Here is a 21,531-nt window from a genome sequence, read left to right as displayed (position 1 = left end):
ACCTACGGTAAGGCTATCTGTATCTCTGAGGCACGCAAGCCTCCCCACCAACGGCAAAGTCCATGGTTCATGGGAGGGGGTGGGGGGCAAAAACATACGTTTTTCATATTAGGTGCATTGGGCTGCCACCTAGTGTCAGGTGCTCCATATCAGCGAACTCAGTAATCATTAGACATCGTGAGAGAGCAGAATAGGGCACCCGCTGAACTCACGGGCTTCGAAAGTGGCCAGGTGATTGTGTGTCACTTGTGTTATACGTTTGTACAAGCGACATTTCCACGCTCTTATACATCTCTAGGTCCACTGTTTCACTGTTTCCGATGTGATAGTGAAGTAGAAATTGAAGGGACACGTACAGCACAAAAGCTTAGAGGGTGACCTCGTCTATTGACTGACAGAGACTGCCGACAGTTGAAGAGAGTCGTAATGTGTAGTAGGTAGACATCTATCCAGACCATCACACAGGAATTCCAAACTGTATCAGGATCCACGTCATGTACTATGACAGCGTAGCGGGAGGTGAGAAAACTTGGATTCCATGGTCGAGCGGCTGCTCATAAGCTAGCATCACGCCAGTGAATGCCAAACGACGCCTCACTTGGTGTAAGGAGCGTAAACATTGGACGATTGAACAGTGGAAAAACGTTGTGTGGAGTGACGAATCACGGCACACAATATGGTGATCTGATGGCACGGTGTGGGTATAGAGAATGCCCGGTGAACGTCATCTGCCAGCGTGTGTATTGCCAACAGTAGAATTCGGAGGCGGTGGTGTTATGGTGTGGTCGTGATTTTCATGGATTGGTTGGTTGGTTGTTCGGGGGAAGAGACAAAACAGCGAGGTTATCGGTCTCGAAGGATGGGGAAGGAAGTCGGCCGTGCCCTTTCAAAGGAACCATCCCGGCATTTGCCTGGAGCGATTTAGGGAAATCACGGAAAACCTAAATCAGGATGGCCGGACGCGGGACTGAACCGTCGTCCTTCCGAATGCGATTTTCATGGAGGGGGCTTGCAACCCTTGCTGTTTTCCGTGGCACTGTTACAGTCCAGTCCTACATTGATTTTTTAAGGATCTTATTGCTTCCCACTGTTGAAGAGCAATTCGGGTATGAACCTCATGCGTATCTTTATATCAATATTATACTACAACTTCCAGTTACATCGCTCCTCTACAGAAGATGTCAGCGGAGTGTATTCATCATGTATATCATTCTATAAACGTCACATCTTCCCAAAACCTTCAGAAACAATCACATTTACCCACATAAGCTGAGTTCCACTTACAAGATACCCCACAAAAGAAACTAAAAGTACGAAGAAAGCGTAGGAAATGGAGAGGGCGAAAAGCGCAACTCTTTATTCTGCATGCCAGCATGTCACACAGCGTCCTAGGTGTTTTGGCTACGTAAGTGCTAATCGTGTAATTACGACTGAGGACGAACTTGTGGCCTGAACTCCACTAGTACCACCAGTAATATGAAACAACATAGCCTTGTACTTCGTAATAAACTAGACACTGTTGTTTCATATTTATTCGCGAATACCAAGCTCACGACTCCCAATAAATACAGAGCCTGGCCAAAGTAATTAGTGCATCCTTTGACAGGTTCCCAATTAAGTGTAGGTTTGTTATTTCAACAGTGACTGTGGAGTACATGAAATGGCTACATTTACAAATTAATAGCACAAGCGGCTCTGAGGTACCAGGTATCGACCGATGCTAAAACATCCATATCAGTACGTGATGTGGCCTCCAACCTCCACTCCACGGCTGGCAATGCAGGCGCTGACTCTGGCATACCGCGAATACTGTCCTGGGATACGTTATGCCACATCTGCTTGACCTATTCACGTAATTCCTTAAGAATTGTGGGTTGACGAATCACACGAGTAATTTCTCGTCCCATCATATCCACACGTGTTAGACTGCAGACAAGTCCGCAGATCGTGCTGGACAGAGAAGTTGCTGTACGTCTTGCCGAGCACGTTGAGTTTCACGGGCGGTGTGTGGGCGAGTATTATCCTGTTGGAACAACACATCACCTTCCTGTTCAAAAAGAGTGAAACAATCGGCTTAATAATACTGCACGCACCGAGCACTGGTTAGTGTCCCCTGCAGAAACCCCAAAGGCGAAGGAATGTTGTAACTTACGGCACCCCAGACCATAAGACCTGGGGAGTGGCCAGACGAATGCATTCTACGAGACAGCACTCATCAGATCTACATAGTACTCGCAAACGACCATTACTTGCATGCATACAGAATCTGCTGTCATTGTTGAACACTACGACGCGGCATTCCATCTTCCAAGTAATCCTCTGACGACACTGGTCGGGCTGCACAAGTCGATGATGTGGCGAGAGTGGCAGACGGGCTAGAGTTGAGCGTGACCGTAGTCCTACTGCTAATTAATAACTGGTTCACTACATTTCATGTTGCCATGACTTGGCTTGTAAGTTCTCTTACATGTGATGTGTTAGCTGTAGGATCTTGCACTGCTGTCCTTACAATACGACGATGCTAGCTGGCGTCTTTGCTGCATGAACGTCCAGAACCTTATCTACGGGTGTGGCAATGTTCACGTGACCACTGATACCAGCGTCATTGCGCAGCTGGCGCAACACGTCCAACTTATGTGGTTAATTCTCCTAAACGATCATCCAGCATTTCGGAAGCCACAATTTGACCACTTTCAAACACTCTCAGTTGGCTGTAGGAAGCACGGATGCGTCTCTGTGGTATGGTTGCCTACGTACTTCACACGTTTGCACCATAGTGAGCCTTCTGGGTGTGAGAACTGTCTGCTAGAAGGAGGACACAGATGTCGTTTTGGTAGCTATTCCACTATGCTACATTTTTGCGAACGATGTTGAAACCATGATCAGCACACCCTCTACGTCCGTGATGACATAAGCCGTCATCGAACAGAAGTCGACGTGGTATTAACAGGTGCACTAATTTTTTTCAAGTAATGTACGTCCATCCTGGACGGAAATATACATACCGGTAGAGTTCAGGTGCAGGTTGTGACACAAGGACGACGACATCTGTAAGTTTGTGTCTGGCCATGACTCATGCGCGGATAACCGGAGCTCCGTTCTGTTTACGACGCCGTGTGGGCAGGGCGTTGTTTACTTCTAGTCAAAAAATGGTTCAAATGGCTCGGAGCACTATGGGACTTAACTGCTGAGGTCATCAGTCCCCTTCAACTTAGAACTACTTAAACCTAACTAACCTAAGGACATCACACACAACCATGCCCGAGGCAGGATTCGAAACTGCGACCATAGTGGTCGTGCAGTTACACACTGAAGCGTCTAGAACCGCTCGGCCACTCCGGCCGGCTACTTCTAGTCCTTCACAACGCTATGAGTATTGGAAGTAACATTAAATTTTTCGCTTTGTGAGTGTACACTTGACGTTGAATTCGTCTTCGTGTTATTTTTTGTGTTCTCTTGGTAGTGACGTTCAGGGCTTCTTTCGTTTCCATGGCGTCCACATCTATTCCCCGTAAAGGTTCAATGAGTTTTTCTTTTATTAAGTCCACATCTACATCTACATCATACTCCGCAAGCCACCTAATGGTTTGTGGCGGAGGGTACTTTCGGTACACTATCTGATCCCTTCAACCCTGCTGCACTCGCGAATAGTGCGTGGAAAGAATGATCGTCGGTATGCCTCTGTATTGGCACTAATTTCTCCAATTTTCTCCTCGTGGTCAATACGCGAGATGTATCTGGGGGGAAGTAATATGTTGTCTGACTAGTGCTGTCTTGAAACTTCAGTAGTAAATCTCTCCGTGATGTACCACGTCTCTCTTGTAACGTCTGCCAGTGGAGTTTGTTTAGCATCTCCGTAACGCTCTCTCGCCAGCTAAAAGATCGCATGACGAAACGCGCCGCTATTCGTTGGATCTTCTCTATCTCCTCTATCAGCCCTACCTAATAGGGATCCCCGATAGATGAGCGATACTCAAGAATCGGGTGAACAAGCGCCTTATAAGCCACTTCTTTCGTGGATGAGTTACATTTTCATAAGATTCTTCCTATGAATCTGAGTCTTGTGTCTGCTTTTCCAACCATCTGTTTTATATGGTCATTCCACTTAAGGTCGCTCTGGATAGTTACGCCTACGTATTTTGCGGCAGACACTGTCTCCAGCTGTTTGTCATCAGTAGTGTAGCTGTACAGCAGTGGATTTCTTTTCCTATGTATGCGCGATATGTTACATTTATTTAATTCAGCGTCAGCTGCCAGGGTCTGCACCATTCATCAGTTCTCTGCAGGTCGTTCTGCAAATTCTTACTATCTTCTGGCATTGCTACTTTGGTATAAACAACTGCATCATCTGCGAATAGCCTTAAAGAGCATCCAATGCTTTCTACTAGATCATTTATAGATATTGTGAACAGCAACGGTCCTAGCACACTTCCCCGTCATTTGCAGCCCAGTTCTCTGGAAATCTAGGATTGCTTGGTAGGTAGTTTTAGTTTGACTTCGGATAAAGTACCCGTAGCGTATCTTGACACCGAACTTTAGGTTTTCTATGTTGAATTTGTGAATCACTTAGAAATAGAAAAATTACTGCTTAATAATGGTTACCAGGTTCCTCTCCGCCACAGAGATGACTCAGATAGTAATGTGCTCCTAGCGAACACAGGCATTCAATAAATGAAAGTTCGTGTGTTCAGCTTACATCCAGAGGCAGATAATGTTTTCTTTAAAAACGCTTTGCTCAAGTATGGTCAGGTTACAAGCATTCACCTTGAACGATAGTCCAGTCAGCACAGGTCTTAGATTTACCACGTTATTCATTTCATAGAAACTGGAGGCCAGTTGGGGATGTGCTTTTTGTGTAACGACAGTGGTCATCTTCATACCAATTGTCCGAGAAGTGTTTTTGTCTTACGATCTTTCCTTGAACAGAGGCGTACGTCAATGGTCGCGGACTTCGTCTCCAAGAGAACTGAATCAGGAGCTGAGTAGCCTACTACTAATGACGCCCACCCGGCTGATCTGAATTCGATGCTGGTGATCTTCAGCCGTTATGACGGGAGACGGTATCTAATGTGACTGCCCATCGCACGGATGCCCAAGTGATCAACAATAAGAGGTGCCTACATAGGATGATGATACTGCTGATCTGCTAACGTTGTTCCCACTGTCCTGCCTCCCCCCTCCCCTCCGAACGTCGTGTATCTGCTAATTCTAATGGTAGGGATGGGATCAGGACCATTGAGCCGAGACTTGAGATGGAGGGTTCTGGTTCTCATTTGTTTTCCACAAATGTTTCCTCTACTCCTCTCAAAAAGTCGAAATACTTGGTTTCCATTCCCGTGTCGCCTGCTCCACATGTTGAGTCACAACAGCCCATGTTGCATTGTCTGGTACTCCCGCGTTACGTCCGGTCTGCCATCTGACTGTATTGTTGACGTGGGTCGGTCACTTTCCCGAGGGGTTCCTTCTCTACAGACAGATCCCGGTTCGCGGTTGATAACGACTGACTTGGCTGCGGTGATCTATCCACCCACCTCGAGAGCGGCGGAGGATAACACGGCCGGCGTAAGCAACGTATCCAGACGTATCGTGCGGTTAAAAAGAGAAAATGGAACCAGAAAAGCTCGGCAGGACGATGCACTAACGCCCCTCCCTGAGATTCATCGATAGAACTTTGGATGCACTGTGACGGTCGAGGGGTGGAACCTGTTAGGTTTTATGTCACGTGTTCTTTCTCTGATTGATGACTCTTGCTTACACTGCTTTCGTACAAGAAGTTTTATTCACCAGTCTTGCTCTCCCTGGATTTCAGACAGTTTTTATGTGGCTTCTGTACGTGCGACCGGTGCCAGCCCTTTCTTTCGCGAAGGTATTCCCACTGCTGATATTAAGGTACGTGATTCTGGTAGGGGGATGAAGTGTCCTCTCTATGACCACAATTTGGCTATTTTATATGCACCGTCTGGTTCGGGCCATACAGTGGGGTTTTCGCGGTTCCACAAAAAGGAGCGTGTCTGTCTTTTGAGAGAGAGTCTTCGGTGTCTCATGTTAGGTAAGGGGTTTTAACAGTGTTATACATCCTGGCGATCAGTCCCCACATCATAATTTTTGTCGTGAATGGAGCGAATTGGTTCATTCGATGCCTTTGCGTAACATGTGGGAGCAGAAATATCCCACCTTGGTTACATACACGTTTTTAACTGTCTGCTCTTGTAGCCGTGTCGACAGGTTTTATTTATCTGATTATTAATGTTGGTTGGTCGGTTGTTTGTTTTGGGGAAGGAGACCAGACAGCGAGGTCATCGGTCTCATCGAATTAGGGAAGGACGGGGAAGGAAGTCGGCCGTGCCCATTGAAAGGAACCATCCCGGCATTTGCCTGGAGCGATTTAGGGAAATCACGGAAAACCTAAATCAGGATGGCCGGACGCGGGAATGAACCGTCGTCCTCCCGAATGCGAGTCCAGTGTCTAACCACTGCGCCACCTCGCTCGGTTGATTATTAATGTGACAGAATTCTTGCGGTTGACGTTTCATTATCTGAACACTGTGCCTTGGCGGCTACTGTGAACCTTGACGCAACCTGCAACGATCACTTAACGTTTCGCCAGTACATGCATTTCACGTTTTGTAGCAGTGGGCAGTTGACCCATTTTCAGCGCCCCTTTGTCAGCGTACTCAACCTTACGTTTTACCGGTAGGATATTATCTGATGTTGGATGGGGATGCTATAGGCTTGTGATGGCATGCTCTGTAGCACAGCTGCATAGAAACACATTCATGTGAGAGATCACTCGACTTACAGTACTGACTGATGCGTAGTAACAGTACAGACATACAGTATTATAATATAAAAAATTTCGGGTCACATTTTTCACTTAAAAAGAAAATGGTAGACCGAGTCCTTGGAATGTTCCCGGGATCTAACCTCTGCCGGACTACCGATAATATCTGCCTAGGCGACCGTTCGTGTAAAGCGGGAAATCCGTTTTCGAGTCCCGGTTCGGCACAGATTTGCAGTGTCGTCATTCTAATATACAGAAGAAGGCAATTCATATTCGCAACTGTGAAATAATTTGCTGTAATTCCAGAATAGTCAGTACTGAATGGTTTGCCGAATTTTTTACTAGGCCTAGACGTGTGTTTCACGGCTGTGTTTGTTTTTGCAATAAAATCTTACTCCCACTTAAGCTTACGATTTAGCTCGTTCCCTTGCATACCAATGTGTTTTGGTTCCCTGTTAGACGCGGTTTTCTATGCAAAAGAGGTTCGCGTAGCCCCTGAAGCTCTCACGTCTATTCACGGAAACATGTCTACAAAGTAGAACAGTATTTCCATCAGGGTTCGATAGGAAAGATAAAAAGTGTGTAGAACCGAACGCAACAGGAAAATGAAAATGGAAGAACTTCGGCAAACGGCTTGGGCTCCTCGTGACGCTAGCTTCAAGGCCTGGAGAATAACTGAAAACTCTACCATCGGGTCATCCGAGTACTTAATATTCAGAAATAGACCTATAGAAACTTCTCTACATCTCTTAACGCCCAAGCAATAAATACTTAAATTGAGCTTAAAACATGAAAGCCGCTACAGGACATAGTTCCAACGAAAGTATGTGCATAAATTACACAGGCATTGACTCACAAAAACGTAAAATTCCAATCGTCCCACTAAGTGAAAACACCCCCAAAAAAAGGGAATAACTGGATAACAATGCAAAATTTAACTCTACACAGTTTAGTTTTAAGCAATATGAGGGAGAGACCGTGATAAACAGCAACACTAATGATGCATAAAACCTTAGCCTAGTACCACAACGTTCAGGAAGACACACTCTCAAAACTCTTTGAGTCTGAGCTGTGCACTAACCTTCCAGGAAAACATTTCTGACTCATAACATTTTTATATTACAGGCAATAGAGCTCGAAGTATTGGCACATAACACAAAAACTGATCTCTAAAAATCACGGTTCTGGTTCATTTAAAACTATAGTTTCATGATCTGAGACTTCCTATTCACTCTTCAAGTTTTTCACTAAACAAATGGCTATAGTGCCTTAGCCCACAGCGATCGTACAGTGCATTACACTCATGTGACGACGCGCACAACGGGACGGTTGTATCGATTACCATGACGTGGCGTCGTGCAGGGCTGATGGTAAGCGCGGTCGGCCGAGGGCCATACGCACGTGATTCTCGAGTAGCAGTGACATGGACGATGAGGATGAAGGGCTAGACGACGCACCAGCATGCAGGACTGAACTCTCACTGATGCAGCAGCAAGAGGCCATTCTGGCGTACGTGTGGCGCTGCAACAGGTGGGATGCTCAGACAGACGGCAGCAACAGCATTTGCCGAGTCGCAGACATCTCGGATGACAGGCCATGTATCTGTTAAGGCGTGGACCCGGCTCCGCTCTTGGACAGGCCTGCGGGCAGGCAGCAGGTGGGCGGCGCAGGTGGGTGGCGCCATTGAGCGGCAGCAGCATCATGTGAGCCACACCAACCGTAGAGGGTGCACCTGTGTGCTTCTTCGGGCCACTGGAGCAGGACGAGTACATCACGTGTCTTTGCACGTCCTGTGCGTGCGGACAATTCCGCGACGTTAAGGCGCAGGCGTGGGAACAGTCAACTGCGCCTAGCGCGGCGCTGACTGGCACACATGTGCAAATTTGGGAGCAGCGTGCTGCTCTCAGGACCAAGGCGGACTCGTGGCAGCGCTGCTTCACCAGCAGCAGGCTAGTCTTTGTCCGAGGGCTCTGTTGGAAGGTGTGAAACAGCGTCTGCCGGACAGCAAAGTGTTATTGCATCAGGATTGGCCTGGACGGGAAAGCGGTAGACACCCGTTGAGGTGGAGAATAAAACACAGTCTAACCTGGGTGAAGTTTTAATGCCGTAAAGAAAGGCAGGCCTGGAGAAGCCGCCGAGATTGAATGGGCAGCCGCCCAAGAGAGCAGGTGAGGAGGTCGTCTGATCGGTTTGGAAGCTGCCAGCAGAAGAGAGCGAACGGTGTGTCCGCTCCCGGCAGCTGGCCGCGTTTCCACCCCCACTTGACCACCTCCAAGCCTCCCTATCAGTTGGTCAGGTCGTAAAACGCGCAGTTCGGTGGCGTTACCTCTTCAGCAACACGTGAGTTTAGCTGCTGATGGTTCAACACGTGAGTTTCAGGGTGGTTGTTCTATTCGGTTCTGGGCAACGTGACTGAGACGCTGCACCTTACCGCCAGGCAGATGGCACTGACGAACATAAAGTGAAAAAATAAAAATAAAATTGTTATATTAATAAATCCATTCAGTAACGGCCCCCTACTGTACACCCTTCTCCCCTCCGCAGGAGTAATGCATGGGGGATGGTAAACTGACAATTACTAAGGGGTTCCTGCAAAGGGCGGCCCTACATAATTTTAACAATAAATTTTGATTATTTGTGATTTCGTGTTAGATTTGTATCAAAAAAATGACAATAATTGGTTGATAAATGCTTGCTTGACAAAATTTGGTCGACGGTGGCGGTGCGACGGTGGTGTGGGAGGCCTTGTGTGGCGGCGCGAAGCGCGATGATCAGCTGTTGGCGGTAATGGCGGCTGAGGTCTCCGACCGCGGCGGGCAGTGGCGCGCTGTGACGCACTGCAACTTTCGCCGGAGCTTATAAGCTAGGGTTCCGGGAGAGTCGATACACAGATCAAGAAGGGGGAGGGCGAAAGGTGTCAACACTGGTGGTGCACTTCACACGCATATTTTGTTGCTTACATCTTAAGGAGGGCCATGCCTTTTCTTGTGGGTATAGTCTACTAATGTACTATTTCTTTCTACTCCTACTATCTTCCACTGAACTACTAACATTTAGGGGTAGCAAGGAACACTACTGCTCCCGTTTCACACTCTAAGCATGATATTCCCCAGGAGGTTGCTGTTCAGCGACAGCAGCAGGGGGCGACCGAAGTTGCTCAAAAAGTCCTTTTCTAAAGACTACCCATAGTGATAGACATATTAGGATAATTGGTAAAGGGGTACATACAGAACTAGGAATAACTATACGACTAAGGTACTGGCGGTAGTACCAATCCGTAATGTGGGTGGTGGCACGGTCGAACGTAATTTGCCCGGATTCTTTATTTACCAAATCAGTTAAAGACTCGACCAGCTGGGAATGGGAGTGATTGGGGAGAGAAGGCCAATTGTCCGGTGGCGGCAGTACCATCGGTCGCTCTGGTAGATACCACACGAGGGAAGGGAGTTGCACGTTTTGGGCATAAGATAAATGCTCAAAAGCTTCCTCAGTTGGGGTGGTGACATCGCAGTCGGAGCTATTAAATAGTAAACAAGTACTGTTAAGTACCACACGGTAGGGCTGAGTTGCTCGAAGGTATTCGTAACATACGATCGTGGCTGTTATGGGATAGCGTACGGTGTATAGAATGTTGTTGCCTATGGCAACGAACTGGAGCTCGGTTATGGGTACAACTAGATGGTTACAGAGGGGGGTCGCCTGCTCCGAGAGAAACAACGCGACTACGCATGTGTTTTTATGAGTGCGAAGTACGAGTGTTGAGCACATATGGTACTTTCCCTGCTGGCAGCTTTGCAGAGCACGTTAGGACAGGACAGAATGGGTCCGGCGATTCATACTGATAACCAGAATTTCGCTAGTTTTCCATATAACATGAAGTTGTACAGCGGGCCAGTACACTGGAAAAGCCTGGATACGGTAGCTTTCAAATTCGCAATTAGCGCATGAGACTGATAGATGGATCTTAGTATTCAAGTAACCCCGGTCTCGGGTCATCTGAACACGAGGGGAACTGTAGTATAATGCGAGAATTGCTTCCCTCACGGGATATATATCATCTGTAAGAGCGCCGGGAGGTAGGATGAAATATTGGTTAAGATTTGTAGAAAAAGCTCGGCGGGTGTTAATTGGGGAGTTAGTCAATGACCTAAACCATTCTGGATGACATTATGCACGGTGCCTACATGTAACTGGGTGGCCTGTGCATTGTATAAAAGTATCTGCAAGGTCTTCATCAAATGGTTCAAATGGCACTGAGCACTATGGGATTTAACTTCTGAGGTCATCAGTCCCCTAGAACTTTGAATTACTTAAACCTAACTAACCTAAGGACATCACACACATCCATGCCCGAGGCAGGATTCGAACCTGCGACGTCGCGGTCACAAGGCTCCAGACTGTAGCGCCTAGAACCGCTCGGCCACTCAGGCCGGCGGTCTTCATCACCATAATAAGCATGGTGGTTACGTTGTTAAGTTCCCGGTGGACCAAGGTGAGATCTTGTTGGATCGAATTACTTATTTCTTCATACTGGTGGGCTAATTCAGTAGTAGTTTCACGCGCTTGACGGGTGGTCGCTAGTAAGTTATCTTCTATGTGTGTGAGACGAACGTCCTGAAGTATTATAACCTCGTGGCTGCCTTCTCCAACGTGTACGACATCATCCCAACGATCCGCATCTGATTGATCGCATGTGCCGAAGTCCGTTTTCAAGATTATACCGCCAGCATCAAACCATGCCCGCTTAGTGCGGCGCAAGGGTACGGCGTCGGATATGCTACGCAGTTATCCTTGACTATGCGTAATTACTCGTATTAGGTCACGCAACGTGCGGAGAGCCTCCCTCTGATCGGCACGTGCTAATAAGCTCTCGCAGGTTAATAACCTGTTCACCACATCTTGCAACACGATTTCTTCCTCTTTAAGTGCAGATAGATCCAAGTTGGTAGAAATTACTACCTGGTGCGGAGTATACAATAGGCTATTCAACCGTTCGAATATAACTCCTGAATCGGACGGGTGATTCCGAAACGGTGGAAGGCAGACAACAATGACAAAAAGGGCGAGCACCAAGTAATATATCATTGTGTTCAAAATGGTTCAAATGGCTCTGAGCACTATGGGACTCAACTGCTGAGGTCATTAGTCCCCTAGAACTTAGAACTAGTTAAACCTAACTAACCTAAGGACATCACAAACATCCATGCCCGTGGCAGGATTCGAACCTGCGACCGTAGCGGTCTTGCGGTTCCAGACTGCAGCGCCTTTAACCGCACGGCCACTTCGGCCGGCTATCATTGTGTTAGCACGCAGGAATACAGGAAGGTGTTAACACACTAATAGCGGCGTCGTGACGGCGGGTGGCAGAACAGGGTGCAGGCGGTCAGGCTTGAGTACCTATAAATACGAATTAATTTTATCAGCTCCGGCTAGTGATTATGTTGCAAAAGCGAAGTATTGCATTAGCTGAAGAAGCAGTAGGTATATACCTGACGTTGTAGCGGCGGATGGAAAGTCGATGGCGGCCCGAGTGGCCGAGCGGTTCTAGGCGCTACAGTCTGGAGCCACGCGACCGCGACGTCGCAGGTTCGAATCCTGCCTCGGGCATGGATGTGTGTGTTGTCCTTAGGTTAGTTAGTTTTAACAGTTCTAAGTTCTAGGGGGCTAATGACCTCAGCAGTTAAGTCCCATAGTGCTCAGAGCCATTTGAACCATTTTTTAAAGGTCAATGGTGAACTCAAATGTTAGATGCGCACTATGTCACTGGGTAACCCGATCTGGCGATTCCAAGGGACTGCAGGAGTATAAATTAGTAACTACGGTTGGTGGGAGGAAGGGGGGAAATGGTAAGGTCGTGCTGACAAAAGGCTTACACTTCCGCTTGATCGGCATGAGCGTAAAGGGCGGGGTGGCATTAATAAATGCCTGCAATCAATGCGTAAGTGAAACTCTCTGTACGTAGTGGTTTTATAAGTGATTCGCTGCATCGGAAGCTTTAGTACTAGATGTTGGGGTTTAGGAAGAGAAGAGATTTTACTAATGAGAAAAAGCGTGTTGCGTTTAACGCGGAGTTTGTTTTCGGTATATTCGTGTGCAGCCGTCCACGATCGCAACGCCAGGGTCACCCGACATACTGGCCAGTTACTCCGAGAGGCTCACCCGCGACGAACCGGATGGTGTTCACGTTAAAGAGTAAGGAATGGAGTATAATCGGGAACTAGTTCAGGTAACAGGTTTCAGAGTAAAACTGCTTCAGCGGTAATACCTACTAGATGCAGGGTGCGGAGATACGGGATCGGATACACATGTCTACTGGGTGATCGGGAACTTGCTCGGATAACTAGCCGAAACGCCGATTTTTCCCAACGGTAATACCTCAGAAAGTAGTTAATGGACCACTGCAATCAAGGGAGGAGCGTTACCTCTATATAATGGCTGGAAAAGCGTGTCTAATATACAGGGCTATATCAGGTCTTATGGTCCTGACGGAAGGCATAGCTAAGCTACCCTTCCCTGACAGAAGAAAAGAAGAACATAGAGTAGTTTGTTGACCCGGCCGTAGGGTAAGGCACAAAAGGGAGGGCAAAATACATATATACATATATATATATATATATATATATATATATATATATCTGCAGCGACTAATACGGCAGTAGGGCGTACCGTCCACATGGACTTCCAAAGCAGAATCGGTCGCCTACCCCGAAGTAGCAGGAGTGTAAGGATCTGAGTCAACGAATTTGGCCTCTACTAAACTGGATTTACCGTGGGTCAAAACTGGTTCAAATGGCTCTGAGCACTATGGGACTTAACATCTATGGTCATCAGTCCCCTAGAACTTAGAACTACTTAAACCTAACTAACCTAAGGACATCACACAACACGCAGTAATCACGAAGCAGAGAAAATCCCTGACCCCGCCGGGAATCGAACCCGGGAACCCGGGCGTGGGAAGCCAGAACGCTACCGCACGACCACGAGCTGCGGACGGGTCAAAACTGGTCTGGTCTTAGTTACCCGCCAGTGAACCGACTATGCAGCTCTTTGAAGAGGAGGGTGAGGTGCGATGTCCTTAAGGAAAAATAGATGGGCACACGTAATTACAGATATTATCGCCTCGACAGCAGTAAGTGTTAGTGTGGGAGGATACTGCCAAGTATTCGGGGTTACTAGTGGGTTACTGTATGTTTATGTTGTTGGTTGAAGAACAGATCCGCTTAATTCCAGTGCCAAGGAAAAGTAGAGGGTAGACAAGCCTTAGAAACTACGGAAACTGGAAGTTACACCAGCTGTAGGACAGCTGGTTCTCGCTCATTATCATCAAGATGGTATTGGTATCGGCAAGAGGATGGGGGGGACGGAAGAACGCCCAGATGAAAGGGATAAGTAGGCGATCGTGAGATTGCTTCCTTGGGCTAAACATTAACTCCAAGTGTGTTAAAATTCAGTCCAACGAAAAATGACACCAGTTTGATGCCGGTGGGACAACGCATTGCCCGGGACTGTGTAATTTCGCATAGCCTCGACGATTCAGGATTGCCAGTAAGGGTGGCACAACACTACCGGAGAGATGACCAAACTTCATCATTTAGAGGTAGTAAAGGATAGAATACCAGAAAGGAGCTCTCGGAGTTGGCAGAACGTTGAAATCGGCACTTTATTTAAAGTGCAGGAAGGAAAAGCTGGACTAGAGTAGTCGTATGGACATATAAAAAGCTTCCTTCCCCCTCCCTCTGGGAGGAGGCAATGATGTACAGATGAAATAGATAGGTAGGCGATCGGTTTACGAAGCCGAAAACAAAGAATAAACCGATCAGCTGGGCGCTCTGTGGGCGCTAACCGCAACGTGGAAGGTGCACGGCCCTGGAGGATGGAGGTAGAAAGTAATCGTTGAGGTGGAAACAGGTACTCAGAGGTAGAAACCCGGTGGAATGTATGGGCGAGGAAGACATGAGGGTTTAATTACTACCAAAATCCAGAATGAGATTTTCACTCTGCAGTGGAGTGTGCGCTGATATGAAACTTCCTGGCAGATTAAAACTGTGTGCCCGACCGAGACTCGAACTCGGGACCTTTGCCTTTCGCGGGCAAGTACTACCAACATTCCTATAATCCCCGAAGTAACAGGATGAACTATGAAAATGAGGGGCGCGAACTATTGCAATAAAGTACAATAAATTACTACCGTGTAGTAGTACAGTCTTCAACAAGATAGCACGTTACCGCGCTTGTGCACTAATCATTTACAAACAAGTGGCTATTCCAGCGGGTGCTTCCATCTCGAACACCTGGGTGTGTTTGAAGAAACAAACGGCTGTCTCTCACTTCTCTACACGCACGGGAGGGCACTGCACCCAACTGATAGCAGTGTATATTTTAGTGCTCCCTCATAACAACTTCACTTCGCCAATACATTACATCGTAAGAGGTAGGGTGAATAATAACGACACCTAAATTCGTCTGGGTGAACTCTCAAATGTGCAACACGCACATGGGGCGCTAACTACTATTCATCTTATACTTAGGTGAAACTTAATCACCTCTCTCCTACCACAAAATCTATCTCGCTTACCGCTCTACTACGAGAGATAGCGCACTTCCTCTCGATTTCAGGGGCGCATTCAAATCTTCTCTATTGGGTATTTCATCTTACTGGGGTGCTTCACTCACCTCTAAACAGATTAGTCCGTCTCTGGGCAATTGCAATGGCACATACCTCGATTCCGGAATCCGTGCCGGCCGGTGTAACCGTGCTGTTCTAGGCGCTTCAGTCTGGAACCGCGTGACCGCTACGCTCGCAGGTTCGAATCCTGCCTCGGGCATGGATGTGTGTGATGTCCTTAGGTTAGTTAGGTTTAAGTGGTTCTAAGTTCTAGGGGACTGATGACCACAGAAGTTAAGTCCCATAGTGCTAAGAGCCATTTGAACCATTTTTTTCCGGAATCCGTAACTCATAAAGTCGTATACACGACTGTAGGGGGAGCCTTACAAAATGGGATTATTGGTGCAGTGCAATATATCTAAAATCTAGGGCTGTGGTGGGCCTTTACATACTGGGGTTAGGAAAAGGAAAACCATATAAATACATGCAAGAAATAGCAAGGCGTTTCTGCGCAGCGGAATGATGATGAAATGTAAAATGTAATCATGTCAGCCTAACATAAAACCATAAGGGGAGAGAAAAATCAACAAAAGTTAACTAGCTATCAAGTGACAACGCGTAGTGTGTCGGACATCGTTCAACATTGCTAAACATACAAGAGGCAAATAATACAGAGAGGTAAAACAATTCATCGGACTCAGTACTGGGGAAAGCAGGCTGCGTTATGAAGCTGGCTCGAGGCAGAAGCCGACAGCGGCGACAGAAGCGGGTTTCAGGTTAGTGCTGAGGTGGCAGCGCAGTGCATGTGTGGCGCTTGGATAGCGGAATGTGCCGCGAGGCGCGTCCTAAGTGAGCGAGACCTTGGCCGTTGTAACCAACCATCTGTAGACGTAGTCCATAGAAATTAGTAAGGTTAAAGCGGATTTAGTGTTTGTAGTGAATAGTATCGACCCAAGAAACGATGGATAAGGGTTGAACGGGCTGTGATGAGCACATAACGGTGAAACCATTTATAGCTTTGGGAAAGGAGCAGTTGGTCGATTATTAAGGTACGCGAAACTAGACGGAGGTTGGTAGGGTGGTGCTATACTTCGGGAACGGTTCAGAACCGCAAAACGCCACCAAACTAAATGGCGGTTTACTTGAAGACACCACTTTAACGGCACGCTTCGTTAATGAGGTGTGTTTCCACTTTACAGTCCATCAGCTGGAGGTCGCTTGCTTCTAAGTTTCCCACGGTGGTATAGCCTGATTAGCGGACATAAGAGTGGAAAACTCGTAATCGTATTTTAACTTGAGGTAGCATGAATGACAACAGGGAAATAAGTGCTTCTAAAACGATAGTAGACTTAGCTTATCTGCAAAGAAGTGGAACAATGGAGTATTAGTTACAAAAATTAGGTGAAAATTCGAAGTATCACAAGCTATTGGACAAAAAAAAGACAAATAGAACGGACAACGAAAGGAGGGGCTCCACACTCTAGGTTTGACCACAAAGCGAAACGTTCAACGACGTAGGCTGGTAAAGAGTAACGTAGCAGAAGAAACTTTCTATGGTAAACTTGGTGCATTCATTCGAAGAGCAAAACAGAATCATTGTCAATAAAGGAAATCCAAAAGTAAAATACTGTATAATACAAAAAGTCTGCAACAAGATTGAATATAAGGCAAATAACTTAAAATCATCAAATAAGAAATACTTGTACAGTAGTTGGAAGAGGGTACCTTTGAATGCTTAATACACTCCGTGCATGATTAGCGGACGTTTTAGGGACTTAAGAATGAAAATAAATTTACGAGTTGAAGTTACTCAGTCAGTGAAGCGGGAGGATGGAAGGAATTACGTTTAAAGTAAGTGTTGCGTAAACAGTGTGGTGCCTTTCTACGTTTCTATGTTAGGGTACTGTGTATTGATAGCGAAAATGGTTCTAGTGTGGGGTAGTAATTGTAGTAATTGAACGCGGGAGACAGGTGCGCAAACGGCGTGTGGTGAATGGGCAGAGAGGAGTGGTAGGAGGGAGAGAGGGGAGGCGGCTCAGGCCGCAACAGCTGGCGCAACTACACTCCTGGAAATTGAAATAAGAACACCGTGAATTCATTGTCCCAGGAAGGGGAAACTTTATTGACACATTCCTGGGGTCAGATACATCACATGATCACACTGACAGAACCACAGGCACATAGACACAGGCAGCAGAGCATGCACAATGTCGGCACTAGTACAGTGTATATCCACCTTTCGCAGCAATGCAGGCTGCTATTCTCCCATGGAGACGATCGTAGAGATGCTGGATGTAGTCCTGTGGAACGGCTTGCCATGCCATTTCCACCTGGCGCCTCAGTTGGACCAGCGTTCGTGCTGGACGTGCAGACCGCGTGAGACGACGCTTCATCCAGTCCCAAACATGCTCAATGGGGGACAGATCAGGAGATCTTGCTGGCCAGGGTAGTTGACTTACACCTTCTAGAGCACGTTGGGTGGCACGGGATACATGCGGACGTGCATTGTCCTGTTGGAACAGCAAGTTCCCTTGCCGGTCTAGGAGTGGTAGAACGATGGGTTCGATGACGGTTTGGATGTACCGTGCACTATTCAGTGTCCCCTCGACGATCACCAGTGGTGTACGGCCAGTGTAGGAGATCGCTCCCCACACCATGATGCCGGGTGTTGGCCCTGTGTGCCTCGGTCGTATGCAGTCCTGATTGTGGCGCTCACCTGCACGGCGCCAAACACACATACGACCATCATTGGCACCAAGGTAGAAGCGACTCTCATCGCTGAAGACGACACGTCTCCATTCGTCCCTCCATTCACGCCTGTCGCGACACCACTGGAGGCGGGCTGCACGATGTTGGGGCGTGAGCGGAAGACGGCCTAACGGTGTGCGGGACCGTAGCCCAGCTTCATGGAGACGGTTACGAATGGTCCTCGCCGATACCCCAGGAGCAACAGAGTCCCTAATTTGCTGGGAAGTGGCGGTGCGGTCCCCTACGGCACTGCGTAGGATCCTACGGTCTTGGCGTGCATCCGTGCGTCGCTGCGATCCGGTCCCAGGTCGACGGGCACGTGCACCTTCCACCGACCACTGGCGACAACATCGATGTACTGTGGAGACCTCACGCCCCACGTGTTGAGCAATTCGGCGGTACGTCCACCCGGCCTCCCGCATGCCCACTATACGCCCTCGCTCAAAGTCCGTCAACTGCACATACGGTTCACGTCCACGCTGTCGCGGCATGCTACCAGCGGTAAAGACTGCGATGGAGCTCCGTATGCCGCGGCAAACTGGCTGACACTGACGGCGGCGGTGCAGAAATGCTGCGCAGCTAGCGCCATTCGACGGCCAACACCGCGGTTCCTGGTGTGTCCGCTGTGCTGTGCGTGTGATCATTGCTTGTACAGCCCTCTCGCAGTGTCCGGAGCAAGTATGGTGGGTCTGACGCACCGGTGTCAATGTGTTCTTTTTTCCATTTCCAGCAGTGTATATAGAAGGATGGCGCTCGGTGCGGGGCGGCGGCAAGGTATCACAGTGTCGGTGACGGATGAATGACTCCGCCTCTTACACGATGGCCGCTTCACGTCTCAACACCAGCTGGTTTTGACAGGCGGAGCGCACGTGTTTACAATACCGCAGTAGCAAGGTTAAAATGGGCGAGTCACTCAATAAAGTAATACCCTTATTTTGAATTAACCGTGCTAGTAATGAGAACAAAGCTGTTGCCCGACCACTAGGCGTATCATAACACACAAAAAACATAATTAAAACTAACATAAGTAAAATACAGGTTAAAACTAGGGGTTAGGACTAGGCCAGCATTGCAGGACAGGCTGGGCTGGTAAAACTCTGACAATCTCTTTCAGAGGTGTATGCTAGGGTGACATTTTAGTCATTATAGTATGGGAGCATAAACTACAAATTGTAGAGGCAAAATGTTCATTTGCAAAGAGAAAAGAAAATCAAATAATAATAATAATAATAATAAGGTGGTTGCCTCAATCTGGCTGCTTTTTCTTTAAATTGACCAAACTGGGAATCTCTTAAGGACAAATAGCACTTTATTTTCTAGTCCCTCGGTCTGAGGGCATAGGGGTGTTTTGATCTGAGACCTTATCTTGGGCGAGCTGGGGGTGGGGGAAGTTTTCGATTTCTCTGCTTCACAGGAGGAGCAGGACCTGCTGAAGGTCCGGCACTTGTCTCAGGAGGCAGTGGAAGGGGCATAGTTCCAGAATAGGGTTTTAACCTATAGAAATGGACAATCACCTTGCGGTCAGGTAGTTGTAGTTCTACATTAACAGGGGAGGTAAGCCGGATAATTGAATAAGGTCCATCATACAGGGGGCTAAGTTTCTTCACTCATCCTATCCTAACAGCAGGTTTTTCTAGAACAAACCATATCACCAGGTTTATAGGGGGGGATGATGGCATTTTTGTTGCTTCTTTCTGTTTCCTGGTTGCCTTGCAGTTGTTCCCTTGTACCTTCTTCCAGATGGCCTTAAGGCGGCGGGCTAACACCTTGGCGGCTGTATGATCGATTCCCAGAGGTAATTTATCAATCTCAAAGGGAGATTCCATAGGGCGGCCGAACGCTATCTCGTATGGGGTGTGTTCAGTGGCTTCGTGAAAACGGCTATTGTACGCACTTACCACATACGGAATGTATCTTCGCCAGTCGCTGTGGGTTGAATTAACATAATAGGAAAGCATTCGTTTCACAGTGCGATGCACACGTTCATTACGGCAATTTGCCTGGGGGTGGAAAGGGGTGGTGCTCCATTTTTTAATTCTCAGTAATTTGCAAACTTGGACAAATAGGGCGGACATGAAGTTGGTTCCATGGTCAGTTATAATGGCTTCAGGGCTTCCGATAGGAAGGACAAGATGATCTACAAAAGCTTGTGTTACAGTTTCGCATGACATGTCAACAATGGGTACCAAAATAAGGTATCGGGAAAAGTGATCAATAATAGATAAGATATATTTACTTCCTTGTGTACTTACTGGAAGTGGGCCGACTACGTCTAAAGCGAAGAACTGGAAAGGTTTCGATGCCTCTGGAAGAGATTGTAACGGAATTTTGATTCGTGGAGGGGGTGCTCTTTGGGCACATGGTAGGCAATTTTTTATATACTTGCCAACATCTCGTCATCTATTGTTCACCCAATACTTCGCGGAAATTCGAGCGTTTGTGGCTCTTCGTCCACTATGGCAGGCATGGATGCTGATGTGGCACTGGGCAATAATTCTTGATTGCAAGTGTTTTGGCATTACTATACGTTTACCCACGGGGCTCTTACGGTATAGAACTCCATCCTCTGTAACAAAATCCGGATGGGAGCGATATTGGCAGAAATTTACATCATTTTCCCGGGAATATTTTAATTCATCAGTTAGTACATCGCCAGTTTGAGCTACTCTCACCTTTCTACTGAGGGTGTCAGCATTCTGGTGCAGTTTTCCTGCTTTATGTTGCACTTGGTAACAATACTCAATTTCAGTGCCCAACGTGTGAGACCGCTGCTAGGGTCTTTTAAATTTAATAGCCACTGCAGTGCTGCATGATCTGTTACTATTGTAAATTTTCTCCCATAAAGGTAGCATCTAAAGTAGTTAACTCCGAACATTAGGGCCAGTAAATCTCTGTCGTATTGTACACTACCGGCCATTAAAATTGCTACACCAAGAAGAAATGCTGATGATAAAAGGGTATTCATTGGACAAATATATTATACTAGAACTGACATGTGATTACATTTTCACGCAATTTGGGTGCATAGATGCTGAGAAATCAGCACCCAGAACAACCACCTCTGGCTGTAATAACAGCCTTGATACGCCTGGGCACTGAGTCAAACAGAGCTTGGATGGCGTGTACAGGTACAGCTGCCCATGCAGCTGCAACACGATACCACAGTTCATCAAGAGTAGTGACTGGCACATTGTGACGAGGCAGTTGCTCGGCCACCATTGACCACACGTTTTCAGTTGGTGAGAGATCTAGAGAATGTGCTGGCCAGGGCAGCAGTCACACATTTCCTGTATTCAGAAAGGCCCGTACAGGACCTGCAACATGCGGTCGTGCTTTATCCTGCTGAAATGTAGGGTTTTGCAGGGATCGAATGAAGGGTAGAGCCACGGGTCGTAAC

Source organism: Schistocerca piceifrons, chromosome X, assembly GCF_021461385.2.
Source record: "Schistocerca piceifrons isolate TAMUIC-IGC-003096 chromosome X, iqSchPice1.1, whole genome shotgun sequence".
NCBI classification, from domain to species: domain Eukaryota; kingdom Metazoa; phylum Arthropoda; class Insecta; order Orthoptera; family Acrididae; genus Schistocerca; species Schistocerca piceifrons.
This window is presented reverse-complemented; position numbering follows the sequence as displayed.